Genomic DNA, 9,193 nt, shown 5'->3' on the forward strand with positions numbered 1-9,193 from the left:
CATTCGCCCAAATGCACCCCACCCCCTTGGTGGACCGCCTTTTCAGTTTCAAAAAAAAAAAGAAAATGATAGAAATGTCAAAAAAATAAAAGAAAATAAGATTCCTATGTGATATGTGGTCTAGTTGTTAGCAAAATTTACAAACATAAATTTTCGACTTTTTTTGCAAAATCTCTCGAGAATTTGTAAAAATGGGCATAACTTTTGCGTACAAACTCGGATGAAAAAGTATTTTATATGAAAAATCATCTACTCGAAAAGTTACATCCGAATTTAACTAGGGGAACCCCGTTAAACATTTTCAAAATCCCCAAAAAAACCTAACAGAAAAAAAGTTACGGGGCTTCTAAGATCCGGAGGTAAAAAAATTCAAAAAATTTCAAACTTACTAGTGGCGCACCGTATGCTAGGTGCGCCACTAGTAACAGAAAAAAAATTGGTTTTGAATTTTTTTTTGAATTATTTGTCAAAATATGATACGTAATATGATCGGGAAGTTTGAAATATTTTTTCAAAATTTCATCATACTCATGAACATGAACAAAGTCCTAGACATCAGCAAGGTTTAATAGGATTGATATGATAGATATATCAACAAGTGCCTGTGAAGTGAGGTGGTGCTAGGGTTGGATAGAACTATGAAGTTAAGTGTGCATCATGTGCTATCTGGCCGCCATCCATAGGAGTGAGCATCATGTGCTGACTTGTCGATGGCCCTGCAGTTGTTGTGGTTGTGCATGTCGGGCACGCGCATTCGATGTAGGGAACTATTGAGTGGGGACTATAGCTCCCTTCTGGTGTATGCTTCCCTTGCTGGAGCAACTACGGCGCGTCGGAAGACGGTGTGGCTGAAGATGCAAATAACGCATAATGTTAAGAATGACACATCTCTTTGATCTGAAGAAATACACTAAGAGATCAACAGCAAGGTATGAGAGTGGTCACACGTCTGTTGACTGAGACTAAATTGGGGTCACACGATTTTTTGGTACTGTCTGATCTACGCCGGATGGCTTGATGGCCGTCTTGTGTCTCCCGGCTGACACTGTTAGGAATCTTCCCCGAAGAGCCAGCGACCAACGGCTGAGCAGCTTGCCTCCGCCGTCCGTGGCCCCGGCCAAAACCCTGTTCCCCGCCCCACCGCACTGCCGTGGTTGCGCCGCCCAGGGCCAATCCACAAAGACTCCCAGTCATCCAGATCTGGCGGCGGCAGTACCTTGAACCCACACAACTCTAAGATAACCATCTAAGAGATGCTTCCACGGCGAACTTGCGGCCCTGCACCCTTACGTTAGACACCAGCCAACCGGTAGCCTAGGAGCTTCGCCGCCTCGAGGGGTGCTGCTTACCATTGGGAATCGATTGGCCCAGAATAAAAATTCAAACAACTGACGCCTAAATAAAGTGATTTGAGATGAGGGTGCGACCTATTTGGCGGCATGGTGAAGTAGGCAGGTCCAGCTGCCGAGTCGGTGAGGCCGGCGCGGTTGCGGTGGCCACCGGCGGCAGGGAACCAGCGATGTCGCGACGGCCGACTGCTATGGGGAAGCAGCACCGGAACTCTGGACGGATCTAAAGTTGGAGCCGCTCCGGCACCGTGAATAACGGCGGGGGTGAATCGGCTCCGGTACGGTTCACGCGGCCGTCGTCGATGCAGCTCCAGCAGCACGGAGTAAGAGGCACACGGCCCAGTGCATGCCGGCAAATGGACAACGTCTCCGGCATTAGGGAGGAGGGCGGTTGTGAAATTGGTGCGGTGGGGGCGTCGTGGAGGAGGGGCTGAGGTTTCGCGGCTCGCGAGAAGGGAGCTTCTGGGGAGAAGGTGATTTGGCGGCCACGAGGTATGAATGGGGGGAATTGGGAGGGGAGTGGAACCATGTTTTACGGACGCATTTGTCTGAAATGTGAGGGGGAGTTACAGTTCTACCCCTGCCTTTAGGCTTCTCGGCTTGGGTCTGTGTACTGATGGTTGGGGATAGTAGAGTAACTTGGCTTCTCCCCAAATAGTAAAAAATGAAAAAAATGATTTTTTTAAAAAAATGAAAAAAATGATTTTTTTTAAAAATGAAAAAAATGAATTTTTTGAAAAAAAATGAAAAAAAATTTATTACTAATGGCGCACTTCTATGTGGTGCGCCATTACTAAGTCAGATAGTAATGGTGCACCTCTAGGCATACTAATGACGCACTACTGGTGCACCATTAGTATCTGGTATACTAATAGAGCACCAATGGTGTGCCATTAGTAAAAAATACTAGTGGCATGCTACTAATGGCGCACCAGTAGTGCGCCATTAGTAGGCAAAACTGGTGCGCCATTAGTAGGCCTTTTCCTAGTAGTGTGAATAACAAAGCCATAAAGTTGCACACAAGTAAGATGAGGGTACAACCTATCTGGCCGCCATCCATAGGAGTGAGCATCATGTGCTGACTTGTCGATGGCCCTGCAGTTGTTGTGGTTGTGCATGTCGGGCACGCGCATTCGATGAAGGGAACTATTGAGTGGGGACTATAGCTCCCTTCTGGTGTATGCTTCCCTTGTTGGAGCAACTACGGCGCGTCGGAAGATGGTGTGGCTGAAGATGCAGATAACGCATAATGTTAAGAATGACACATCTCTTTGATTTGAAGAAATACACTAAGAGATCAACAGCAAGGTATGAGAGTGGTCACACGTCTGTTGACTGAGACTAAATTGGGGTCACATGATTTTTTGGTACTGTCTGATCTACGCCGGATGGCTTGATGGCCGTCTTGTGCCTCCCGGCTGATACTGTTAGGAATCTTCCCCGAAGAGCCAGCGACCAACGGCTGAGCAGCTTGCCTCCGCCGTCCGTGGCCCCGGCCAAAACCCTGTTCCCCGCCCAACCGCACTGCCGTGGTTGCGCCGCCCCGGGCCAATCCACAAAGACTCCTAGTCATCCAGATCTGGCGGCGGCAGTACCTTGAACCCACACAACTCTAAGATAACCATCTAAGAGATGCTTCCACGGCGAACTTGCGACCCTGCACCCTTACGTTAGACACCAGCCAACCGGCAGCCGAGGAGCTTCGCCGCCTCGAGGGGTGCTGCTTACCATTGGGAATCGATTGGCCCAGAATAAAAATTCAAACAACTGACGCCTAAATAAAGTGATTTGAGATGAGGGTGCGACCTATCTGGCGGCATGGTGAAGTAGGCAGGTCTAGCTGCCGAGTCGGTGAGGCCGGCACGGTTGCGGTGGCCACCGGCGGCAGGGAACCAGCGATGTCGCGACGGTCGACTGCTATGGGGAAGCAGCACCGGGACTCTGGAAGGATCTGAAGTTGGAGCCGCTCCGGCACCGTGAACAACGGCGGGGGTGAATCGGCTCCGGTATAGTTCACGCGGCCGTCGTCGATGCAGCTCCAGCAGCACGGAGTAAGAGGCACACGGCCCAGTGCACGACGGCAAATGGACAACGTCTCCGCCATTAGGGAGGAGGGCGGTTGTGAAATTGGTGCGGTGGGGGCGTCGTGGAGGAGGGGCTGAGGTTTCGCGGCTCGCGAGAAGGGAGCTTCTGGGGAGAAGGTGATTTGGCGGCCACGAGGTATGAATGGGGGGAATTGGGAGGGGAGTGGAACCATGTTTTACGGACGCATTTGTCTGAAATGTGAGGGGGAGTTACAGTTCTACCCCTGCCTTTAGGCTTCTCGGCTTGGGTCTGTGTACTGAGGGTCAGGGATAGTAGAGTAACTTGGCTTCTCCCCAAATAGTGGGCTGGAGCGATTTCGGGCGAGGAGGGCGTGTTTTGAAATATAGTGGGCGCGACCGATTTCGGGCGAGGAGAGCGTGTTTTGAAATAGTGGGCGCGAGCTATTTCGGGCGAGGAGAGCGTGTTTTGCCGACCATGGTTTATGAATTATTCGGCACCTGTCATTCCGGCCGAGGAGAAGGTGCGCTTGGATGAAGTTACGAACCTACCCTCGATGCACAACGGGCCAATTAATGCGTCTCCCACATAGGACGGTAATTTCGCGTCTCCCATTTATTTGCTCGGGCGAATTCCACCTAGCAGAGGATGTTTAACGATTCGTTCAAAATTTGGGAGAACGAGCATCCACGTCTACCTTACCAAGTCGATTAGAATCAAATTTAGAAATATTAGATTGCCACTTCTTTTTTAGATGGAGAGATGATGCTCGGGAGTAATGTGTTTTTACATGCTCGTTGCTAGCGATTTACTATATGACAGATAGTTGACCCACTCAAAAACGGGAATCAAACCCAAAATGAAATATCTCGATTCAATGAAATAGCTCGTTCACCAGGTCAAAATAGTGAACTAAATCTAAAATTGAACACCTCAATCGAATAGCATGTTGTACAGTTTTATAGTACTCCATGAACATGTTGAAAGTCAAATTAATGAACTTGTTTGATATACGCATATATCCGTCATGTGTGGATTGCAGACAACATGTTCTCCAATTTAAATATTTGAATGCAAGTTTATAACAAAACATGGTTTATATCAGTCTCTGATGCATAAAACGCGACCTCCCCCTCTCCCGGACTCCTTCACACACTCTCTCTCTCTCTCTCGCCGACAAACTTCAATTCTGTCGCACGCATCCAACAGACAAACCTTGTTGGTCCTCTCTCTTTCTCTCCATCTCTCTCTCTCTCCCTCTCTCTCTCTTTGTGTGTGTGCATGGGGGGGGGTCTTTCTAGTTCGCATGCATATATACTCCATCTATAGGTCTCTCTTGCACACTATGTATGATTCTCTAGTCCAAGCTAGATATCTTGGGTGCACTCATCGTACGCACACAAATTCCTTGGCTCGTTGCCCGTAACTCTCTCACGCACCACTCTGTCGTCTCGGGGCTCTTCCCCCCCTCTCTCAAACTCTCCGTCTACCTGGGTCACAAATACACATGCATATCTCACTCGCACTCGATAGGCCCATCTAAAACTCTATCTCTCTCCCTTGTTCTCTCTCCATATCACACGCACACACACAATCTCATGCCTAGCTAGCCAAGTATGATGGTCTCTCACTCAATTGTAGGCACACGCAGTCCCCCCTATATGTATATGACTAGCTAATCTTAGTCTCCATCACAAACATGTGCATGATCTATCCCGATTTCTCTCGGGGCATCTTTCTATCGCGCATGCACCTCCCTCGATTTCCACCCATATAGTCCCCTCACGATCTCAAGGGGGTCTCTCTATCACAAACACACCCTCTTGCCCTCCCCATGTGTCCATGTTCTCCATGTGTCCCTATCGACCTTTGTTCCTTGTTGGCCAGACCTCTATTGGACATGTGCTATAGGGGTGTCTCTCTCCGTTGCAAACAATCACACACTAGCTATCTTCGTGTATCTCCTCGCCTCGCTTTTCTATCTCGGAGATGCATGCATGATATGTTCGCCTAAGAAACGAAAAACACACACTCTCTCTAATTTAACGTTTGTTGTCACTTTCTCTTTCACACACATACTCTTTTTGCACACTTACTCATTCTCGTTGACACGCACTTGATCCCTCTCGACTTAGGCACTCTCCTCGGTCCATAGCATATTGATTTATTGAAAAGTCAAACATGACAAAGTTTGACCATGTACGTGGAGAAAAACAATTACATCTGGAACGGTAAACATATACCATTAGATTCACCATGAGATGTAGTTTTGTATGATGTATCTTAGGTATTGAAGATATAAATAACACTTGTGTAAACCTGATCAAAGTTTCCAAAGTTTGACTTCTAAAAAAATTACAAGCACTGCATTATCAAGCGGATGGAATATCTCTTTCCCCCTCTCAGCTATCTGACGCACCACTCAGCCTTATCGGGGCTCCTCAATCTCTCTCAAACTTTATATCTCCCTAGTTCACACATACACATGTCTCACTCGCGCTATACATATAGACCCATCCAACACTCTCCGCCCTTGTTCTCTCTCTATGTGACACGCACCCCCCTAATAAGTACCATAATCCCTCACTCCATCATAGGCGCAAGCACTCCCCCCTAAGTATGATTATCTCTCACTAGCCATCAGGAACACATGTATTGTCTCCTTCCATCCATACGTCTATCTTGATATCTCTTGGGGTATCTTCTATCGCGCACACACCTTGTCACTCAATCTCCCACCCATGTAGTCCCATCACGATCTCCAGGGGACCTCTCTATGACAAACATACACTCTCTCCTCCCCATGTCTGCATTTTCTTTGTACGTCTCTCTCGACCTCCCTCCCTTGTTTGTCAGACCCCTCTTGGCCACGTGCTAGGGGTCTTGCTCTCTCGGTTGAAAACAACCACACACTATCTCCTCACCTTGCTTCCGTTGTCAAATATGCATGTGTGATATGTTTGCATAAGACACACATGTTTTTTCTCGACTTTTATCGAGTGTTGTCCATGTCTCTTTCACACACACACACACACTTTTTTCACTCACTCTTTCTATTTCACTCTCTCTCTCTAGTTAGGGACTCTCTCATGTCCATAAGCATATGGATGTTTTGAAAAGTCAACCTCAGAAAAGTTTGACCAGGTATATGTGGAGAAAAACATTTACATCTGGAAAGATCATTAGATTCATCACAACATGTACTTACTTCATACTATCATTTATCATTGGTATTGTAGATATAAGTAATTTCTTTATAAACTTGGTCAAAGTTTCAAAAGTTTGACTTTTAAAAAATGTTGGAATTACATTATCGAACGGAGGGAGTAGCTCTTTCTCTCTCTCCGCTATCTCTCACGGGTGTCACACCCTCGATGCGACTATAGCTCCCACGTGTCGAGGCACGACTTAGAGACATAATCGCATTGAAGGCATATGTCACAAGTTAGGCAATCTTCACAACATCCTATGTAATATGAATAGTAAAGGGGAGAACTTAGGTTGGCTTACACTCGCCACGTCAATCAAGAACATAAAACCAATGTTGGGCATTGATGGAAAAGCTTTAATCAAGGCGAAATATCAAGGGGTTCCCATTATAACCCAACCGCGTAAGGAACGCAAAATCCGGGAACATAACACCGATATGACGGAAACTAGGGCGGCAAGAGTGGAACAAAACACTAGGCGAGAGGCCGAGCCTTCCACCCTTCACCAAGTATATAGATGCATTAAGATAACGTAGCAATATAATGATATCCCAACAAGTAAATAAAAGATGTTCCCACAAGGAACGGCCTCCAATCTTCACCTGCAACTAGCAACGCTATAAGAGGGGCTGAACAAAGCGGTAACATAGCCAATCAACGGTTTGCTAGGACAAGGTGGGTTAGAGGTTTGACATGGCAATTGGGAGACTGATAAGCAAATGGTAGGCGTCGTAGCATTGGCATAGCAAAGAGCGAGCAAACTATCATAGCAAAGATAGTAGTGATTTCGAGGGTATGATCATCTTGCCTGCAAAGCTGTCAGAGTTGACTGGATCCTCACAAGCAAACTCAACGGGCTCCTCGGTAGCGAACTCATCTCCCGGCTCTACCCAAACAAGACAAACAAGCAACAAGGATACAATCAACCAAGTGCAAGACCAAGCAATATGATGAAATGAAGATATGCTATGCGGGATGCGATGCGGGATGCAAAATGCAAGATATGACAGGAAATGCATGAACCTGGCATCAACTTAGAATTCCAAGGGTGCCACTGGAAAGATGATATGAAATCGCTTGAAAACGATATAAAGAACGCCGGAATCGGAGTTACGGTTTGGAAATGGCAAGCGTTTTAAGATATGACACCGGTCTGCGATTTACAGCAAGTAGGCATCTAAATGCAATGAGATGAACATGCTACAGCAACCAAACAAGACAACAAAATACATGGCAGGGATGCACACAAGATGCTTAACAAAATACTAGCACTGAGCCACGGCCAATTCATCCATTACGAGGTTCAAACAAGCATGGCAAACACGCAAATGCAAGACAGATTCCAGACTTAGTGGAATTAATACTTGTCTGAAATTTCAGATCACGAAGTCCTCTTCGGAGCAGCAAAACAACAAGATACATGACCTGATTAAGACAAGTAAGAACATGGCATGGAGCTACTCAACAAGCTTAACAAAAGTCCCTAAGTGACCTGGGGCCAAAGTGGATCACAAAATAGACTAATAAGCACACGAACATAGCTAAAACACAATAAGTTTTCAGACTTAGTGAAAACTGAGACATGCTGAAATATAACTCACGAAGGCATGTAAACGAGCTCGATGCACTCACTACGGTGCAAGTCATGGCAAGGAAAGCATACATCCATTAAGAAGGCACAAAATACAAGCTAGACATGGCAAGAACAAAGGCATAGCATGCACGGATCAACTACAATAACAACGGCAAAATGGCAAACGAGTTGATGATCTTCCCAGATTCACCACGAAGCAAAAGTAGAGATCGATTGACTCAAGCTAGGTTGCTCCATAATTGCAAACAAAGACATGGATGGATAGAGCATAACATGATTAACAAAACTACTTTACTGATCATCCTCAAAAGAGGCACGGATCACTAGGAAACAAGCCGAACATATGGCATCATGAACTAAATACACCCAGACTTAGTGAAAACAACTAAGTCCCTGAAAACAGATTTACCGGGTGCCTCAATTTGCAAGCTTGCACAAGTCACCACACACATCCTAAAAATGCATGGGTTGCACATCTGGAAAGAAGAAAAAATGCTTAACAAAACATATGAAGGACTCACAGGCATATCATGCACACAATAATCATGGCAAAAATGACAAAAGTCTAAGATGAACTAGCAGATCTGACAATTTACTCACGAAGCCTCCTTCTAACAGCATTTTGGGCATCAAGACGAGCTCAAATGAAAATGATGCAATGGAATGAAATGATTTACTCATCGAGACGAACATTTTGATCTACTATATGCCCAAATCGGAGCTACGGATGCGGAGATATCACCGGTCAAAGTATGCACAAAAAATTAAGGGGGAGAGGGAAAAGTCAACCATGAGGAGATATTTTTGGATCTAGATCTGGAATCACTGTTCACGCACGGAATCCGAGGCTTGCCGGAGATGAACTTGAAGCTCGCCGGTGATGGAGACTTCGCCGGATCCGGCCGGTGCTCCGGTCGCCGGAGTAGAGGAGGGGGCCGGCCGGGGAGAGGAAGGGGCCGGGCGGCGTTGCGGCGGCGGCGGCTCCCGAGGCGGCGGCG

This window comes from Triticum dicoccoides, chromosome 6A (genome assembly GCF_002162155.2).
Source record: "Triticum dicoccoides isolate Atlit2015 ecotype Zavitan chromosome 6A, WEW_v2.0, whole genome shotgun sequence".
NCBI classification, from domain to species: Eukaryota; Viridiplantae; Streptophyta; class Magnoliopsida; order Poales; family Poaceae; genus Triticum; species Triticum dicoccoides.